The following is an 18,471-nucleotide window of genomic DNA, read 5'->3' on the forward strand; positions in this document are numbered from 1 at the left end:
TGTTAAGTGCTTACTGGAACCCATAGACATCTACAACGTGAATGCGCCACACACCTTGAGACATAAGTTCTAAGGTCTCAGTATAGTTACAACGGCTGCCCCATCCTTCAAACCGAAACGCATTACTGCTTCACGGCAGAAATAAGCGGGGCGGTGGTACCTACCCGTGCGGACTCACAAGAGGTCCTACCACCAGTAAAAACGTGTAACTTCTTGACATGAGGGTAAAACTTTAACAGATGTAACGTCACGCAGGTATGCAACGGAAGTATCAAAAAAGAGAGAGAGAGCGATCGAGACCGATTGAGAGAGAGTAAGACAGGGCGGACGTAGCATGAAGCAACTAGCCATGGAGTGAGAGTAGGGAGCAAGCAAGTGAGAAAGATCGAGAGAAAAAGTGAGACAGAGCGAACGTCGTATCACGCACAGTGCCATGGAGCGAGAGGAGGGAGAGAGCTATAGTGAGAGAAACTGAACGAGAGAGAGAATAAGGGATATCGAGAAATAATACACGCTATATTGGTTTGTGTATTCGTTTATACTGGTTAATTATTTGAACTTTAGATGGCAATTCTGTCGCATAACGTCATTTGCAGTAAACGCAGATTTTTCATCAATTTACAATATTATTAACACTTATACAGTGTATAAACAGGGAGTTAAATTTATAAATAAACTTTATGAATAATGTTAAAGGAGAATGCCCATTGCAGTATGGAATTTGGTTTCAAGTTGCGCTCTCATGTAACTTACCTCATTTTGTAGGGTTTAATATGTTTATTCATTTATAAAAAAATATATATCTCTAGTTCGCCGGATTTGGTAGTAAAAGACCAATGAAGTTTTTAGAATTAGGTTATTTTTTGTACAAGACAACAGTGGATATTTTTTGATTATGCTCAGTTCCTTCATACTTTAAAACATACGTATAAAGTATTAAAACATACATATAAAGTATTTTATTTTTAATACAGCGCCATCTGTGAGATGTTTTAATACTAACGTGTGCATGAAACCTCTTGTAGTGAATTTTAATTAAGGATATACGTGAAGTTAAAATATCAATTCACAGAGGGCGCTACCTCATACTATAAAAGGTGATTTACAATTATTTACTAATGACAAAATTTTACTAATAATATACTTAGACATTTAGGATAATTGTATTTTAATTTTTGAAGGTTTCACTTCTAACACGTGTGAATTGCACACATGTTTTTTTTTTGTTATTGCTTACGTGGATGGAAGAGCTCACAGCCCACCTGTTTTTAAGTGGTGAAACGCATTACTGCTTCACGGCAAAAATAGGCGGGGCGGTGATACCTACCCGTGCGGACTCACAAGAGGTCCTACCACCAGTAATTACGCAAATTATAATTTTGCGAGTTTTGATTTTTATTGATTTGATTGATTTTTATTGTGTGTTTTGATGTTATTCCTTCACCGTGGAAGTCAATCGTAAACAATTGTTAAGTACGTATTTCATTAGAAAAATTTGGTACCCGCCTGCGGGATTCGAACACCGTTGCATAGCTACGAACGCACCGGACGTCTTATCCTTTAGGCCACGACAACTTCAAAAGCGGGTAGTCGAAATTCGACTATAATTATTAATTTTAAATTATAAGTCTCAACATTATCGTCCTATTGTTCTGTTGTCAAAGATTATACTTCCACAATCACAGATTTCGCCAAAGCTACACTGTAGGCAATCAATATTAATCTATTCTCAATTCGATCACAGACATTAACAATAAGCAAAAGAATATATTTGCGTGTGTTTCAAATACGTGGTAGTGTGTAATGTTTTTTTATTGATTTAATGTGTTTTATATGCAAAAAAAAACAATTGCCATTCAGCACGCCTTCTCTATAAGTGTGGGAAATTTCATACTCCTCCGTCCGCGCAATTTTCGTATAAAGGGGTACAAGTTTTTGCTTCACGTATTATATAGATTACGCAATATTATTCCTTCACCGTGGAAGTCATTCGTGAACATGAATTAAGTACGTATTTCATTAGAGAAATTAGTACCTGCACACATGATTTGAACATCGTCATGTCTTCGCATCGTTCGATACGAGACACGTCATCTCGGATCCTCTCGATCCACTAACGGTGCTTCGAGGTACTTCAAGCACTGGTCACCGTTCTCGTCGAACCCGTCGCTTGCGACGAAGGGCTCGACGAGTAAATTAACTTTCAGACACAGCCCACTGAGTTTTCGCCGGATCTTCTCAGTGGGTCGCGTTTCCGATCCGGTGGTAGATTCGGCGAAGCACGGCTCTTGCTAGGGTTCGTGTTAGCATCGTCGTCAGGTTTGAGCCCCGTGAGCTCACCTACTAGTTACGGTTACGCTGGAATAGCCTCTCCAAGCTACCAGCTTAGGTAGGAAAAAAAAAAAACGATACGAGTACACCGGGTGGTAACACACCTTTTGGGCCACGACAGCTTCTAAATTCAAGGCCATTGAAGGACTTCATAAATCACCTTCCAGCTTCATCATCAAACCAACTCAGTGATGCGTTCACATCAAGAGTTCAGACAGCTACTGCCCTTCATGACGATATACATATACCAGAGAAAGGGATGGAAATTCGTACTTCAAGTACAACCGAGCTTAACTTCGTACTACTAAAACTTATTCTGTGTAAACATAAACACAATACCATTTTATTTCAAATCATTATCAATATATTAATGCAAGTCAAATTAGATTAAGCTGGGTGCAGCAATTAAAGTAGTTTTAAATTAGACACATGACATTAGACTTTAAGTCCTTGCCAAATGATATATTTTTGTTTAATGAATTCATTTAAATGACCCTGCGATTTTTGCGACACTGTTGTCAAAACAAAACAATATCGAAGATAATAAAGATCAGTAGGGCAATGTATTCATATGGATGCACCTCTGAATTATTTACATTTATTTGTTTCAATAAATAAATGTAAAAAAGAAAGATAGAAAGAAATTCTTAAATTTAATATTATAAGTGACAAATATCTTTTTGGTGATGACTTACCGTTCAGTACCTAAATTATGATAGAGAAACTGTTATATTTTGGAAATAACGACGAAGGGAAGATCTTCCACAGAGCGGATGATATTGCTCAGTAGACCGATGGTCCGAATTAGTCTTGTGTCGATCGCGATTGCCAGAATATTTTGGATCTGATCTCGACCCATACGTGTGTGAACGAGTCGTCGGTGTTTGAAAGATTCGGTCTTCCAGAGATTCGATCACCAGGTGACATCACAAACGAAATTGGACTTTATTTGTGGAACATTACCGTAACTTGTTGCTTAATTAATCGATTATTTCGTGCATTCAATCACGCAATGACGTAACTATTAAAATATCTTCCATCTCTTTCGTTTAAGTACATACATACAATCCTTTTCACGCAGTGGACTCTTTTGTATCTTGTTGTTTGTTGTGCGTTGTATGATTGTATCCAAAATAAACCGGATTGCGCGGGATCTTTCGGGTCGCACGCGACTTGTCAATCGCGGGAGTGGATTTTAATTTTAAAAATGAATGAATCAATAAATCATTGCATCGGTGTCTCGTTCTAACGTGAGAACGAGATCGATCACGCAATCCTTCGGTCATTTATATTAAATAGATACATACGAACTGTGACCGAAATGATTGAAATGATTGAATCATTATAACCCGATCACTATACGAATGGGTCACGATCGACCCGGGTCATGGAAAACTATTGACCGACACAGGTCTAGTCCGAATCTTGTTGTTCGGAACTTGTATATATATAAAATCAAAGGCAGCTAATTCCAAGTTTGTCAAATATTCAAGTAAACTACAAAAATCGGCCCTAAACACGTCGTTACGGATCCTCCCGATCCATCGAAGTACTGCTCTTACTAGGGCCAGTATTAGCAACACTCCCGGTTTGAGAAACTGAAATAATTTTGTTCAGATAGTTAAGATATTCTTTATTTTAAAGCAGATTTATAAAGAATGAGAATATTACTAATAATCTGAATTTTAAATGATAAAACTTCGTTTATTAGTACTTAATACAGAGTAAAAATAAAATTTTTAAACTGAATTCTCTATCTGATCTAGCTGCATTTGTTATAACATGAAAACACTAAAGCGTGTCCAACTAACTAAACAAGATAGAGCCATTGTTAATACCTACATTTTACGACATTATGGCGTTTAGCTGCCTTTTATTTTATAGGCCTCATACCTTCGATCAATAATAGTACTAGATTACGGATCAGGAACAAAAATAAGACGCTCCAGTGGCCACGTTTGCAGACACGAAAACATCTTCATTTCTTAGAAAAAAGTTTAATAATGTTAACGACTTCAGTTTATTATAAACCTTAATAATTAAACATAAAGTTTAATTACCATTGCAAAATATATGTATTTAGGTCCTTTCGTCAGAAAAAGAATATTATGGAATAAATTTAAAATGTCACTTGAACATAAAAAGTCATCAGTACAAAAATATTTATTCTAAAATGATACTTAAAGCCTAATTTATAAGGTTAAAAATATTTGTTTAAAATTTCGTGCTTATTGTATTGTGGAACTAGATGTAGTTCTTGGTATTACATTTCAATGCTCAGAACACAGTAAGTATTGAAAGACATAGAGTTGCAGAATATACATATTTGTTTTAGGTTTGTTTTGTATGGTCGCAACTATTTTTGACCGATTCAAAAAAGTAGTAGATAATATTTTACATTGCCGCTATTACAACAAATAGGTGATAAAAAATAAAATTGAATAAAGTAAAAAAAATATGAAAGGAAACACGAAACATGTTTTCCACGTATTCTTTATACAGAAGTTATTAAAACAATAATGTAGGTTTAATTAACTTTAAACAGATTCAGTTTGTTATAAAGCTGTCTTTTAGAAGTCATTTTTATATGAGCGGTTTCTTTTTTACAAATATAATGTAATCTTATATCAATGAATTTTTTTATAATCAGTTTAATTTAGGCTTATTTTATGGCTGTATTCGTTTCCCCCAGAAAACAAATCCTTTTCAGCATATACGCTTAAAATAAAACATTAAACCACCATTGAACAATTCTAGAATTTTTATAAGAGTTCTATATTTCTTCTCCTCTTTCTTTCGCGACAATATATTATATCCATTGTGCACAGCGACAAGGGGCTACTAGGAAATCTACAAACAAAAATAACATTATAAAATAACAAAACTACTCTATGCATTCCCTGTCCAAGAATAGGTGATGTTTGTTACAATAGTTGGTGCCTTGTTGCAAACATTGGCCAAACAATTACAATATTCGTAAATTGTGTTTTATTTACAATATAATTGTGTTTATTATTTTATGAAAAACACTTAATAATATAAATTTACCAAAAAAAGATATTCCTTCTAAAACCTTGGTGTTACGGTGGTTTTTTACTCAGTTTTTGAACGCGCAGTGCAGCGTTTTGACGTCTTAGTGTTGGCTATGATTGGACCATACTAATTTGAAATAAGACCACAAATTTATTTGTGGTCTTATTTTTCGGGCCGCTTTTGAAGCGCTAATCGCGAATCTAGTAGTATTATTGATCGAAGCCTCATACGCAAGCTTATCTTGAAAATGTCATAAGCGAGATTCAGGCATCTGTCAAATATCTTGTGTTCTGTGATGGCCACCCGCCACATTATGTTAAACAACTGGAATTGTAGAGAACGAAGAGGAGGATTTCAATGCAATATTTCAACTGAATCCACAACTGCTAACTGTATAACTAGAACGGCAAAAATACACATGTCACGCTTCGTATGAAATTCGCGCCCGATAATCGTAACCTAGTAATATAACACTTTCGTATCGCAAAAATATTTTGTGTCATCGCAACATTTGTCTTATCGATCTGCCTAATTTTTATAATTTAGTATTTATTATCACGTTTTACGAACAGCTAAATGCGCATCGGAAAACACGGACTGAAAGATTCTGCAACCGGATTTGACGTTCTAGGTAACAAATTCAAAGTTTATATTCATTCGACTGCGATGACTGATAGACATATATTTTATCCGCCCCCCCCCCCCCCCCTGCCAGGGCTTCGCCCCTGGACCCCCCGCCTCCGTACTCCACGAACTTTCGGCCTGGTAGGAGAAAAAATAGTATGTGCACCGCGGGAAAAAAGTAGGACATCTCATCCCGCGTGCTTGCCAATTTTACACGCGGGAGGAAATGTCCTACTTTTCTCCTTTGGTGCACAATGTACGTACTATTCATTTACCAGATTTTCATTTTTCATTTACCTCTTTTGAGTCCGCGCGGATCACCCTGCCTATTTCTGCTGTGAAGTAGTAATGCGTTTCGGTTTGAAGGATGGGGCAGCCGTCGTAACTATACTTGAAACCTTAGAACTTATATCTTATAGGTAGGTGGCGCATTTACGTTGCGGATGTCTATGGGCTCCAGTAACCACTTAACACCAGTTGGGCTGTGATCTCGTCCACCCATCTAAGCAATAAAAAAAAAGATGATTTCCCTTTCTCATTATTTGTATTTTCGGAATTTGTGTATTTCCGAAGCTGAAACTTAACGTGAACGGAAAAAGCATCACTTACTACGTCAATCAAATACGCTTATGTCGTTTTTTCATGTGACCGTGCGCGTGTAGCGTCAAGGTAACTAGTTTTTACTTGATGAAGACAAGTGTACGGCGCACATCTGTCGGGCGCCACCCGCGAAACATGCGTTCCAAGAGCAGGGCTGCTGTTTCACTGAACAGAGACTTGAATTTTCCGTCCCGCATGAAGGTGATGCCGTCAGTGGACCGCAAGCTCGAACGCTCGTCGAAGTTAATAAAAGACAAATAGAAATCACGATGTTTTATAGTTCCGGTTTTGTTTATCGGTTACACAACCCTAAATAACTATTGCAAATATTTTTTTCGAAATTTATTGAAACTCGTTCGACAGATACCTAATATCTTTTTGGTTTAATCTGATCTTAAACTCAAAATAGAATTAGTTATGTTTTAGAAATTCGTTAAATTGATAAAATCTGTTAGTTATCTCTTCTCTTCTCTCTTAACATAAATAAATCCCAAAAGTTTTACTTTATACTTAAGCTCTGGTCCGGTTTGCCTCGTCCAAGAGGGACATACAATAGGAGTGGGTTATATCGGTTTTGCCGCGTATCGAATCGTATCTATATATCGAGGATCAATATCGGATATTGAATCTATATATTTTCTGAATCTATATATTGATGATGATACTGACTTAATGAAACATAGTAAAGTGATTCCTCTTTTTAAATCTGGTAGTACTGATGACCCCTCTAACTATAGACCTATTTCAGTACTCCCTACGTTGAGTAAAATCTTTGAAAAAATTATTTTGACACAACTTTTAGAACATTTCAATTCAAATAACCTGCTTCATAATAAACAATTCGGGTTTACAAGGGGTCGCTCTACAACTGATGCAGGTGCTTATCTAATCAAAAATATATTTCAATCTTGGGAGGAATCGCATGATTGTCTTGGAATTTTTTGTGACTTATCCAAAGCATTTGACTGTGTTGAACATGAAACATTGGTGAGGAAACTACATCACTATGGTATTAGGGATGGTGCATTGGAACTTATTACTTCCTATTTATCAGGAAGGATACAAACAGTAGATGTGAAAGGAAATAGATGTTCAGGCACCACGTTGAAAATGGGTGTACCTCAGGGTTCCATTTTGGGTCCTTTTTTATTTCTAATATATATAAACGATTTGCCTAGTTTTATTGAGTCCCGACACGAGGTCGTATTATTCGCAGATGATACATCTTTATTATTTAAAATTAAACGACAATTACAAGTCTATGACGAAGTGAATGATGCGATTTCGTGTGTGGTTCATTGGTTCCGTATCAATAACCTATTATTGAATAGTAAGAAAACGAAATGTATTAAATTTACTTTAAAATGTATTAAATCATCTTTAAATGTGAGACAAGTAGATAGTAATGTAATTGTTTCTGAGGAATCATTGGAGCTTGTTGAGTCAACCGTATTTCTTGGTATAACAGTGGACACCAAACTGCAGTGGGGACCTCATATTCATAAATTGGCGAGTAAGCTTAGCTCTGCAGCATACGCAGTAAAAAAAATTAGAATGTTAACAAATGCGGACACGGCTCGTTTAGTTTACTTTAGTTACTTCCACAGTGTCATGTCCTATGGCATTTTGCTATGGGGCAATGCGGCCGATGTAGAAATGATATTTATTCTGCAGAAAAGAGCTATACGTGCTATTTATAACATGCACTCAGGGGAATCCCTGAGGGAAAAATTTAAAGAAATTAAAGTTCTCACTATGCCATCCCAGTACATCTTTGAAAATTTGATGTATGTTCGTAAACATATTGAGGAGTTTCCTAAGATGTCGGACATACATAATAGAAATACTAGGAACAAACACAAGCTTGTTGTGCCGATGAGTAGGTTACATAAGATACGAAATTCATTCGGGTGTTTGTCTGTGCGCCTGTACAACAAAATCCCACAAGATGTTCAGAACCTACATATACATAGGTTTAAGAAAACTATTAAAGAACATCTGTGCAATAAAGCTTACTATAAAGTCAATGATTATCTAGAAGATTGCACAAAGTGGGAATGAGTTGCTCGCTCCGGGAATTTCAATATTGTAAAATTGTTATGTTATAATTACTTATTGTAATATGAATATTTAAAAAAAAAAAATATTTAAAATAAAAATAAAAATCTAATATTTAAAAAAAAAAAAAAAAAAACATGCCCGCTGAGTTTCTTGCCAATTCTTATCAGGACGGAGGCTAATTCTTGTGAATTGGCGGTAATTCTTTTGACGTTCAACAAGTATGTACTTTCATTTATGTTGAATAAAACTTTTTTGATTTGATTTGATTTGATTTGATGGATGCTAGTAGATTTTCTCGATTCATGATATTTGAGATTTGAAACGATACGCTGATATAATATCGTAGTAGATATAGATTTAAGTCAACGTTATACGGTTGGTTTTCTGATATCAATTTATAATATGATCTTAAAGTAATAAAAAGAACATGAAAATAAAAATATCAAAAAAACTTTCCTTCATGCTTTTACCAGGCTTAGGATTGGCTACATTATTTTCAGTTTTTAGTATTTTGTGTCTTAATTTAAAATTACAAAATATACCAAAAGAGTGTAGATTTCAAAAGTTTAATACAAACACATGAAATAAACTCAATTATTTGGATTCAACTAAAAATAGAAAAATGTGTACTTTAAAAATCAAACACAAAAAACTTTTAAGTATTTATAAACACTTGTCCAAAAATTCTAGTTCAAGGTCAAAGCGCGTGAAATTAAATTCAACGATGCAAATAGGCTATATTGCATTCAAGTTAGGGTTGAAAGTTGAAACTTCTTTCCTTAATTGTATCCTGCTGATACGCTAAGAATAATCTACAGACATATGGACTTAAATATAAGGTTTACAATTGTATGGATAATGCCTGTTTCTGTTTCATTCATCACATGATATCCCTATCGTGCGCTCACTCACTCTGGCCGATTCGATACGAACCAAACGAATATTGCTGATATTAACGAATCGGTACGATATGCCGATGCGCATCACATCGAGCAAATATCGTGTATCGGCTGATATCGAAATATAGATTTCGATTCACGAATCGGTACGATATGGCGATGCGCATCTCATCGAGCAATATCGTGTATCGGCTGATATCGATATATAGATTTCGTGCGGGGCGATATCGGATTCAACGATATTGCTGCGATATATAGATATTGAATCTATATACGATTTATATCACCCACTCCTAACATACAAATAGTTTCTAGCCTAAACCGGCGCTGACAAGTATAAGACTCGCAAATGCGGTATTATTTTATATAAACAAGAACAAATTGCAATCTGCTCACAGTTTTTTTTTCAAGTAGTGCGTGCTAAGTGCCCATAATGTCTATGATTGATCAGAATTCCATGTTTGTCTAGCTTTGTCGCAACGACCCAAACTATTTTTACAATGAGGAAATCCATTTACATAAATAAGTATAGACGATAAAATCAATCAGACTTAAGCAAATACCTAATATGTTAAATATAAGCTACGCTACAAATCTCCGTAACCAGTTAGTTGCTTAAGTCGTATTGACTATTGTTAATTTTGCAAACCGTCATGTCAGTCGAGTGTCTGTGGTTCGTCGTTCTAAAATTGTAACTATACATTGAGAGCGAGAGTTCACAGCTCTGAATAAATGTCTGAAGACGATTTGCGAACTCAAATCCTCCGATCTACAAAAAAAAAGCCGTATTCGACAAGTCAATACTGCATGAAAACAACGGCTGCACTAAAAGCAGAAACCATGTTAGCAGCATACATCAAAATGAGCAGGTCGGATGCCATCTTCAACATTATCTGTCCAATTAAAATAACAGGTATTAATGCTATTTCACGCTGTCGTGTGATGAACGGGCAAACATTGCACTGTACATATGTGTGCGACGCGTGTTAACCCGCCCGGGTCGGGATCGATAGTGGAGCTTGCATAACAGCTGATAGGTCGCTCTGACCCCCGGTCGTCACACGGAACCGCTCTTATCTCCTGATGCCAAATATGCAATGCTAATTATAACAGGCCGAGGGACACTGAGCAAAATATACAAGGCAGCTTTACATTAAAACAATGTAATTAATTACAGACGTACGTGCCTTGCGCTAAGACCCATAGCGACAGATAGGGATTCAATAAGGATTGATTGATTTAGTGAAGAACCTCCAAAAATATTTATACATAATACCGAAAGAGGCACAGAATACCCTACAATAGAATACAATATCATATATGTAATAGCAATCGTTATTTAGTAAATAGGATGCTTATAATAGAGAGGACTGAAATAAAAAACTCAGTATCTACCGTCTGGCTAGGGAACTCTAAAGAATTGGAAAGGCTAAAGTACATAACCCGTTTATTTCTGTTTCGTTAACATTTTAGTCACTACACATCCTGGTGAATCTCTAATGACCCAGTGATATTCTTATTTCAATGACCACTCCCACTATTGTTATTATAACACATAAACAATTCGTACGAGCAGAATAAAAAATTAAAAAACATTATTAAATCAAGTTAAGATTCCACTACATCAAGGTCAAGTATTCACGACCCAGTTTAGGTAACCATTTTGAACCGATGGACTTTTGGTTTGTGATAAAGACTCATTTTAATGACGCAGATCACACACATGTCATTGGATCTGAAACAATAAACATCGGTGTAGGTGTTCGTTAAGAGACACTTGAGACTTGAGAAATTCATTTCAGTGTCGTGCGATGGGGAATTTTGTATTTATCGAAAGCCTCCGTGGAGACACTTAGTTTCTGGCCAGATCTTCTCAGTGGGTCGCGTTTCCGATCCGGTGGTTGATTCTGCGAAGCACTGCTAGGGCCAGTGTTAGCAACACCTAGTTTAAGCCCCGAGAGCTCGCCTACACGCTAGGGTAACCCCTGATAATAGCCTCCCAAGGCTATCAGCATAGGAAGGGAAAAAAGTGGGGACACAGTCGCTTTTGGAGAGCTAATATAAATGTGATCTTATATCCTGCGAGCCGGCGAGCCTCGTCACTATCCCGCAAAGCATACGGTTTTTTAATCCAAGACACGAAACATTGTGTAACAATTTTCCTTCAAATTACAGTTAATATCTAAAGCATTTACAGTATGTAAACAATAACAATAATATTGAGATTAATGAACAATGTAATCAGATTTATCGGCGATAGGTTTGTTTACGAAGGAGGTCAAACCCGAGACTCGACAGACATTACATATTAGAACAAGGCTTAAGGTGTGAAAACCTCCCGACCTATTTATTGGCTATATATACTCTTGATTCAGTTTTAATTCGTTTAAAGTTATTCGTGAAAGGACGATCAAAGAGATCAACGCTTAGAAGCGTGATGTCCGGAGGGTTCAAGGGGCACTGCGGAGGCGGGCTTCACATACTGCTCTGGAATTTGTCTACGTATCCCATAGACACAGCCCACTGAGTTACTCGCCGGATCTTCTCAGTGGGTCGCGTTTCCGATACGGTGGTAGATTCTGCGAAGAACTGCTCTTACTGGGCCAGTGTTAGCAACACTCCGGTTTGAGCCCCGTTAGCTCACCTACACGCTAGGGTGAAGCTGAAATAGCCTCAAGGCTATCAGCATAGGTAGGGGGAAAAAAAGTGTGAGCATTTCCAGAGACCACAAATTTACCGTTTCTACTTCTCATCAGATGCGCTCGTCTGCAACCTGTCGACTTTTTTTTTTCTTTTATTGCATAGATGACTAAAGGTACTCACTAACCATCGCCCCCACCCTGGAAGATGAGGTCGACAGGTTTTTAATTATTGTATTGCACAACGGTCGACCCAAACTGAAACGCATGGCTGTACAGCGGCACCAAGATGCAGGATGTTTGTACCTACCCGTTCGTATAAATACTCAGAGAAATTGGTTTCCACTGCAGAATTGAATCGTGGTACGTTAGGTCACGGTGTGGTTACATAATACTCACGCGTTCTTTGATAATCGTTATCGTTATTACACAGGGACCCGAAACCAAAAACTTGACCTAAATATTTGTTATTGAATAGATAACGCATACAAGATCAATGTTAAGCATCAAGGAACGCTTATTATCATTGAACCCATGGTTAAGGCCATTCTGCACGCGCTCCTGTCCCCATTCCCAGTTGGAACTTATACAAAAACAAGTCATAAATCACATACATATGTGTATGTTAAAATATTTATGTATTAAGTGTCAGCCGAGAACTTAGGGATGGGCACCATTATCTTCCTTGTTGTAGTTGAGAATCAGTCGTGCATACAGTACAACCGGGACAACGACCTCATGTCTCAACGTGGGCGTCGGTATCCCGTAACCTAGAGCGGTATGCTCGTCTGCATTCAACAGTAATGGGACTATTCATGGTGCGCGTAAATGTCTATTTCTTTTTTTTCCCGGTAACCTATGCTGGTAACCTCGAGGCATTTTGTCAGCATAACCGAGCGAGTAGGTGGGCTCAGGTGGCTCTAACTTGGTAATTAACACTAGCCCTATGAAGAGCAGTGCTTCGCTTAATCTACCACCAAATCGGAATCGCGACCCGCTGAGAAGATCCGGCGAGTAACTCAGTGTCTGAGGGGACGCGTAGATTTTTGTTTCCTTTCTTATTCCGCATACAAAATCGTACATATCAACTTTGAATGATCATATCTAAAATTTAGCGCAAGAATTCGACATTAAAATCATAAGGCGAGATATTCATTATTTAAAAAAAATCATTAAAGCGAACCTGTGGTTCTGATGTCGAGAGATATGCATACAGTTAATTCTGTCGATCTATACAGAGACAACATGCATACATGTGCAAAGCCACGTACGCGGTACGTGCCCCGTCTGTTATCTTGTACCTGGCCATGTAACTGCAAGGTGTCATCACCACCATTTCGCTTTCATTGAACTGACTCTATGGCACCGGTCCAGTTGCAACAGCCTACATCGCTAGACGCGTTTACGCAAAAAACTCACAGCGCTTTGTGACCAAATATAATGACTTTCGATTATTGTACAACTAGACCCAGCCTGTCCCAACAATATAGCATCAGCATCACAAGTAGGCAATAAAACACATTTGTTTGGGTGGAGTTGTCAAGCGCAGTATATTATTGTACGAGCGTGCATTGTCGATTAAGGTTAGGTCATGCCTGTGGCCTGAACGCCTATCAGCCCTTCCACGTGTCGCCAGCCAGGGCCGCGAGGGAGGCCACGAGTCAGTCGTGTCAAGGGACACCTTCAAGTCATATTTCATATTCTTTATTGACTTGCGCTGACATTCATATCAGTATAGTTGTCACAATATGCAGTAAATAGATTAAATAAAAACTTTTATTTTTATTGCTTATATGGGTGGACGATCTCACAGCCCACCTGGTGTTAAGTGGTCACTGGAGCCCTTGAGATATAAGTTCTAAGGTCTCAGTATAATTACAACGGCTACCCCACCCTTCAGACCAAAACGCATTGCTGCTTCACGGCAGAAATAGGCGGGGTGGTGGTACTTACCCGTGTGGACTCACAAGAGGTCCTACCACCAGTAATTACGCAAATTATAATTTTGCAGGTTTGAGTTTTACTACACGATGTCATTCCTTCACTGTGGAAGTAAATCGTGAACATTTGTTAAGTACGTATTTCATTAGAAAAATTGGTACCCGCCTGCGGGATTCGAACACCGGTGCATCGCACTATACGAATGCACCGGACGTCTTATCCGTTAGGCCACGACGACTTCAACCGTCAATGTTCTCGATTGACTTCCACGGTGAAGAAATAACATCGTGTAATAAAAATCAGACCCGCAAAATTATAATTTGCGGTTGATGACGTTGACCAATGACGGCGGGTCCAGACCCGTTTTTTTCTCGTAATTAGTTTCGACGTTGTATTTTGGTGGTCAAGCTCTGGGTACTCTTCCTTTTCTCGTATTTTTGTTTCCGACCCTGATATCACACGAGAGTCTTAGCCTGAAGCCGCTGTCCGGGGCTCTAGAATGCTTTGACTCACATATTAATTACAGAGATGAACAATATATTGTTGATACCGATAGATCGTAAATAACCCTTGCAATAGGAGCGAAGAACAAGATGATTAGATTATCAACTATGATAAGAGAAATTAAACAAAAAATTATTAATTTATTTTAAAAAATTTACCCCCCCAAAATGTAACCTGAGTCCGCTCCTGAGCTTTGCTCAATGACTCAAACAATCGCAAAACATATGTACGTCTCCCGATGCTATTATCATGTTAAACTGACGCTCAGAGTTCATTGCACCGGAACACGTGCGCGAAATGTCTATAGATGAACTCTGATAATCAGCACATAGTACAATAAAAGAGTAGGCATAAAACTGCACACTCCCATTGATGGATACCGGATTGCGATTCGTAATAATGTAATTGAATGTCTGTCAAGGGAGGGTTACAAGCTCGGCTGTAATTATACTTAGTCATGTGCAGGCTTAAAGCTTGTCTTAACGACCGGTCCTGTGTTGCCCTCGTCCGCTGGAAAGACAACATCGCGTGTTAAGAACAAATAAGCGTACACTACTGGCTTACGGCAACGCTGAAAATATACGAAATCGAAAATATACCAATTTTACTGGTGGTAGGACCTCTTGAGAGTCCGCGCAGGTAGGTACCACCGCCTTGCCTATTTCTGCCGTGAAGCAGTAATGCGTTTCGGTTTGAAGGGTGGGACAGCCGTTGTAACTATACTGAGATCTTAGAACTTATATCTCAAAGTGGGTGGCGCATTTACGTTGTAGATGTCCATGGGCTCCAGTAAGCACTTAACACCAGGTGGGCTGTGAGCTCGTCCACCCAACTAAGCAATAAAAAAAAAGCACGAATTAATTTACTTACTTTCGTTTTGCAGTCGAATAGTCACGTTCTCGAAACTTTTTTTTATTGCCCTTGTAGGCAGACGAGCGCACGGCCCACCTGATGGTGAGTGGTTACCGTCGCCCATGGACTTCAGCAATGCCAGGGACAGAGCCAAGCCGCTGCCTACAAACTTGAAACTTATACTCGTAATCGAGAGTAAGAAAATTGTTTTTCCATACGCTAACGTTAATCTCGAAGGCTGGTTGGCTATCATCTAATGTAATGAACCGTTTTCGTAACGAGAAGTCGATACATTTACATTACGGATTCGATAGATTTTCGTGCTTGACGTACTGATCCACAATCTGGCGCTCGCAAGATTGCTATCGGCGGGCCATGAGCGCGTATGGGTCATTGCCACACAACACGCGCGCAAATTGGAGCACAATACATTATATTATTATTACAAATATATTTTGAACTGAAAATGCGCACTTAAAGACCACAATCTATGTATTCACAGTCATATATGTATATATAGCATCGCGGATCGTAATATGTATCTGCGTATATGTACACTAGATTTTGCCCGCAACTTTGTCCGCGTGGAATAGTTACTTTGGGCGGCGCCCTGTACATCATTATTACGCGCCTGATCATTATTTTGCTGCGATGTTAGTTTAAAACTGCGACATATTCTAAGATAGTCATTGAAGTCAAATGATGTAAACACTTAACACCAGGTGGGCTGTGAACTCGTCCACCCATATAAGCAATAAAAAAATATGTATATATCGATTTATGTCATATGACTTTCACCTTTTAAGGTCCCAACGTGCGAGAGAGATACCGATATATTCCCATCACAGTTTACATATACATCAACATCACCGTTCCAAAAAGCAACAAGTCTGAAATTCATTAAGATAAGAATTATGCTGCATTAATTATTACCAACGCACTATCAATTTAAATAAATAAAAAAACCTGCAATAATTTACTTAGATAATAATTATCGTAGTGACGCTAAGTGGGAAATATTTATCCCGCACAGTAACAACGAATAAAAAAAGGTAAATATGAATTTCTAATGATTGTTCCGAGCACCCAGTATTAATAAATTATATATTAATACGTGAAGCAAAAACTTTGTATCCCTTTTTACGAAAATTGCGCGGACGGAGGAGTTTGAAATTTTCCACACTTATAGAGAATATAGAGAAGGAGTGCACAATGCTAATATTTTTTTTAAAATAATGCATAAAAGATACATTAAATCGATAAAGAAAACATTACACACACTACGTACCATATATTTGACGCACACACGCATGCATACTATTTATTGTCAAGCTTTTGTTCTTGACGTCTGTTGTCAAATTTAGAATAAATTAAATATTGTTTGTCTTTATTAATATTTTTTATAGTGTAGTCTTGGCGAAAGTTGTGACTATAGAAGTATAAAATATAATCTTAATAGTGTACAAACTTACAATTCCAATTAATTATAGTCGAATTTCGACTACTGCGGGACCTCTAGTAAATTACAAATGGATAAACCACGAGTAATTTATCTCCATAAAGATCTCTCAATAACATTAGTACGAGTAATTTTGACATGGTTCGTTTTGGAACTTTCCTATCATGATTATGATGTATTCTTGTAGATAAGTGTCTCTAAAATTATATAATAGAAAAGCGACAGGCAGCTGTCTATGGGCTCCAGTAACCACTTAACACCCACCTGGTGTTTGTGGTTACTGGAGCCTGTAGACAACTACAACGTAAATGCGCCTCCCACCTTGAGATATAAATTCTATGGTCTCAACTATAGTTACAACGGCTGCCCCACTCTTCAAACCGAATCACATTACTGTTTCACGGCAGAAATAGGCAGGGTGGTGGTGGTACCTACACGTGCGGACTCACAAGAGGTCCTATCACCAGTAATAGGGGGAGGGTGACGGAAGAGATGTGCTCCGCACTAAACGCTTCACTTTCCCCCCTTTGCCTTGCCTGAGTTCTGTCTCATGCGAGGTTTGGACGTTGGTTGTTGAGCGACAGGAGGTTTTAGTCAGTTCGACTCTGACATACCCCGCCCAAGAAAAGGGCGGAAGTCCGGCGATTTCCTCCTGACCAAAAAAAAAAAAACCACCGGTAATAGCATCTTTTTCGACACTTGAAAATACTCCCTAGAGTTTTAAAGTTTTTTTATTTTCGATATTTCTGAACGAATTTATAGACTCAATAGAGGAACGTAACCTAAGAAAAACAAATCCGGTAACACGATAGGCTACTACTACTACTAAAAGAGTTTTGAGATAGTCTCTGTACTGTCTAGACATGGAAACCATAAAAATACTGACGGGTCAATGACACGGTAATCCTTTAGCGGAATATCATTTGAAACTAAATCTTTGTGTAACGAAACGCCGCCAACCGACTGAATGAGGCCACAGAAATGTACGACGACAAATCGAAAACAACAATAGCGTGTACCTACACAATTCGACTTTTGTTTTTTACAGTTACACTAGCTGGCCCGGCAAACGTTTATTTTGCCATATAAATTATTTCTAGGAAAGATAAATAATCTAGATACCGATTGCAGTGCCATCTGCCGCGCTGATTTGTGAATCTAAACCATTCAGCAAACGCATAGAAAAAATCATTGAAATCGGTCCATCGGTCCAGCCGTTTAGGAGGAGTTCAATGACAAACACACGCACAGAAGAAATATATATATAAAGATTAAAAAACTGTACAGAGTGAGCAGAAGCAGAAGCTCTCACAGTCCCCTTGATGTTAAGCGGCCACCTTCTTCATTCCTAGTCTCGAGAACGTAACGTGATAGATAAATAGCATAAAAGATAACGGTACGAGAAACCCGGTTAAAGATTAGTATTTTAAACAGAAGTGGTTAAAGAACGAAACGAATAATAGATAACAAGCTCTTTTTTATTTTATTGATCAGATGGGTGGACGAGCTCACGGTTCACCTGGTGTTA

At 37.9% G+C, this 18,471-nt stretch overlaps 1 protein-coding gene across 4 annotated transcripts in view; it reads left to right on the forward strand.

Annotated features, from left to right (window-relative positions):
* Positions 1-18,471, forward strand: part of LOC101737860 (serine/threonine-protein kinase D1) — a 130,476-nt gene that overhangs the window by 75,027 nt on the left and 36,978 nt on the right. The gene's annotated exons all lie outside the window — the stretch shown is intronic.

Source organism: Bombyx mori, chromosome 25, assembly GCF_030269925.1.
Source record: "Bombyx mori chromosome 25, ASM3026992v2".
Lineage (NCBI taxonomy): Eukaryota > Metazoa > Arthropoda > Insecta > Lepidoptera > Bombycidae > Bombyx > Bombyx mori.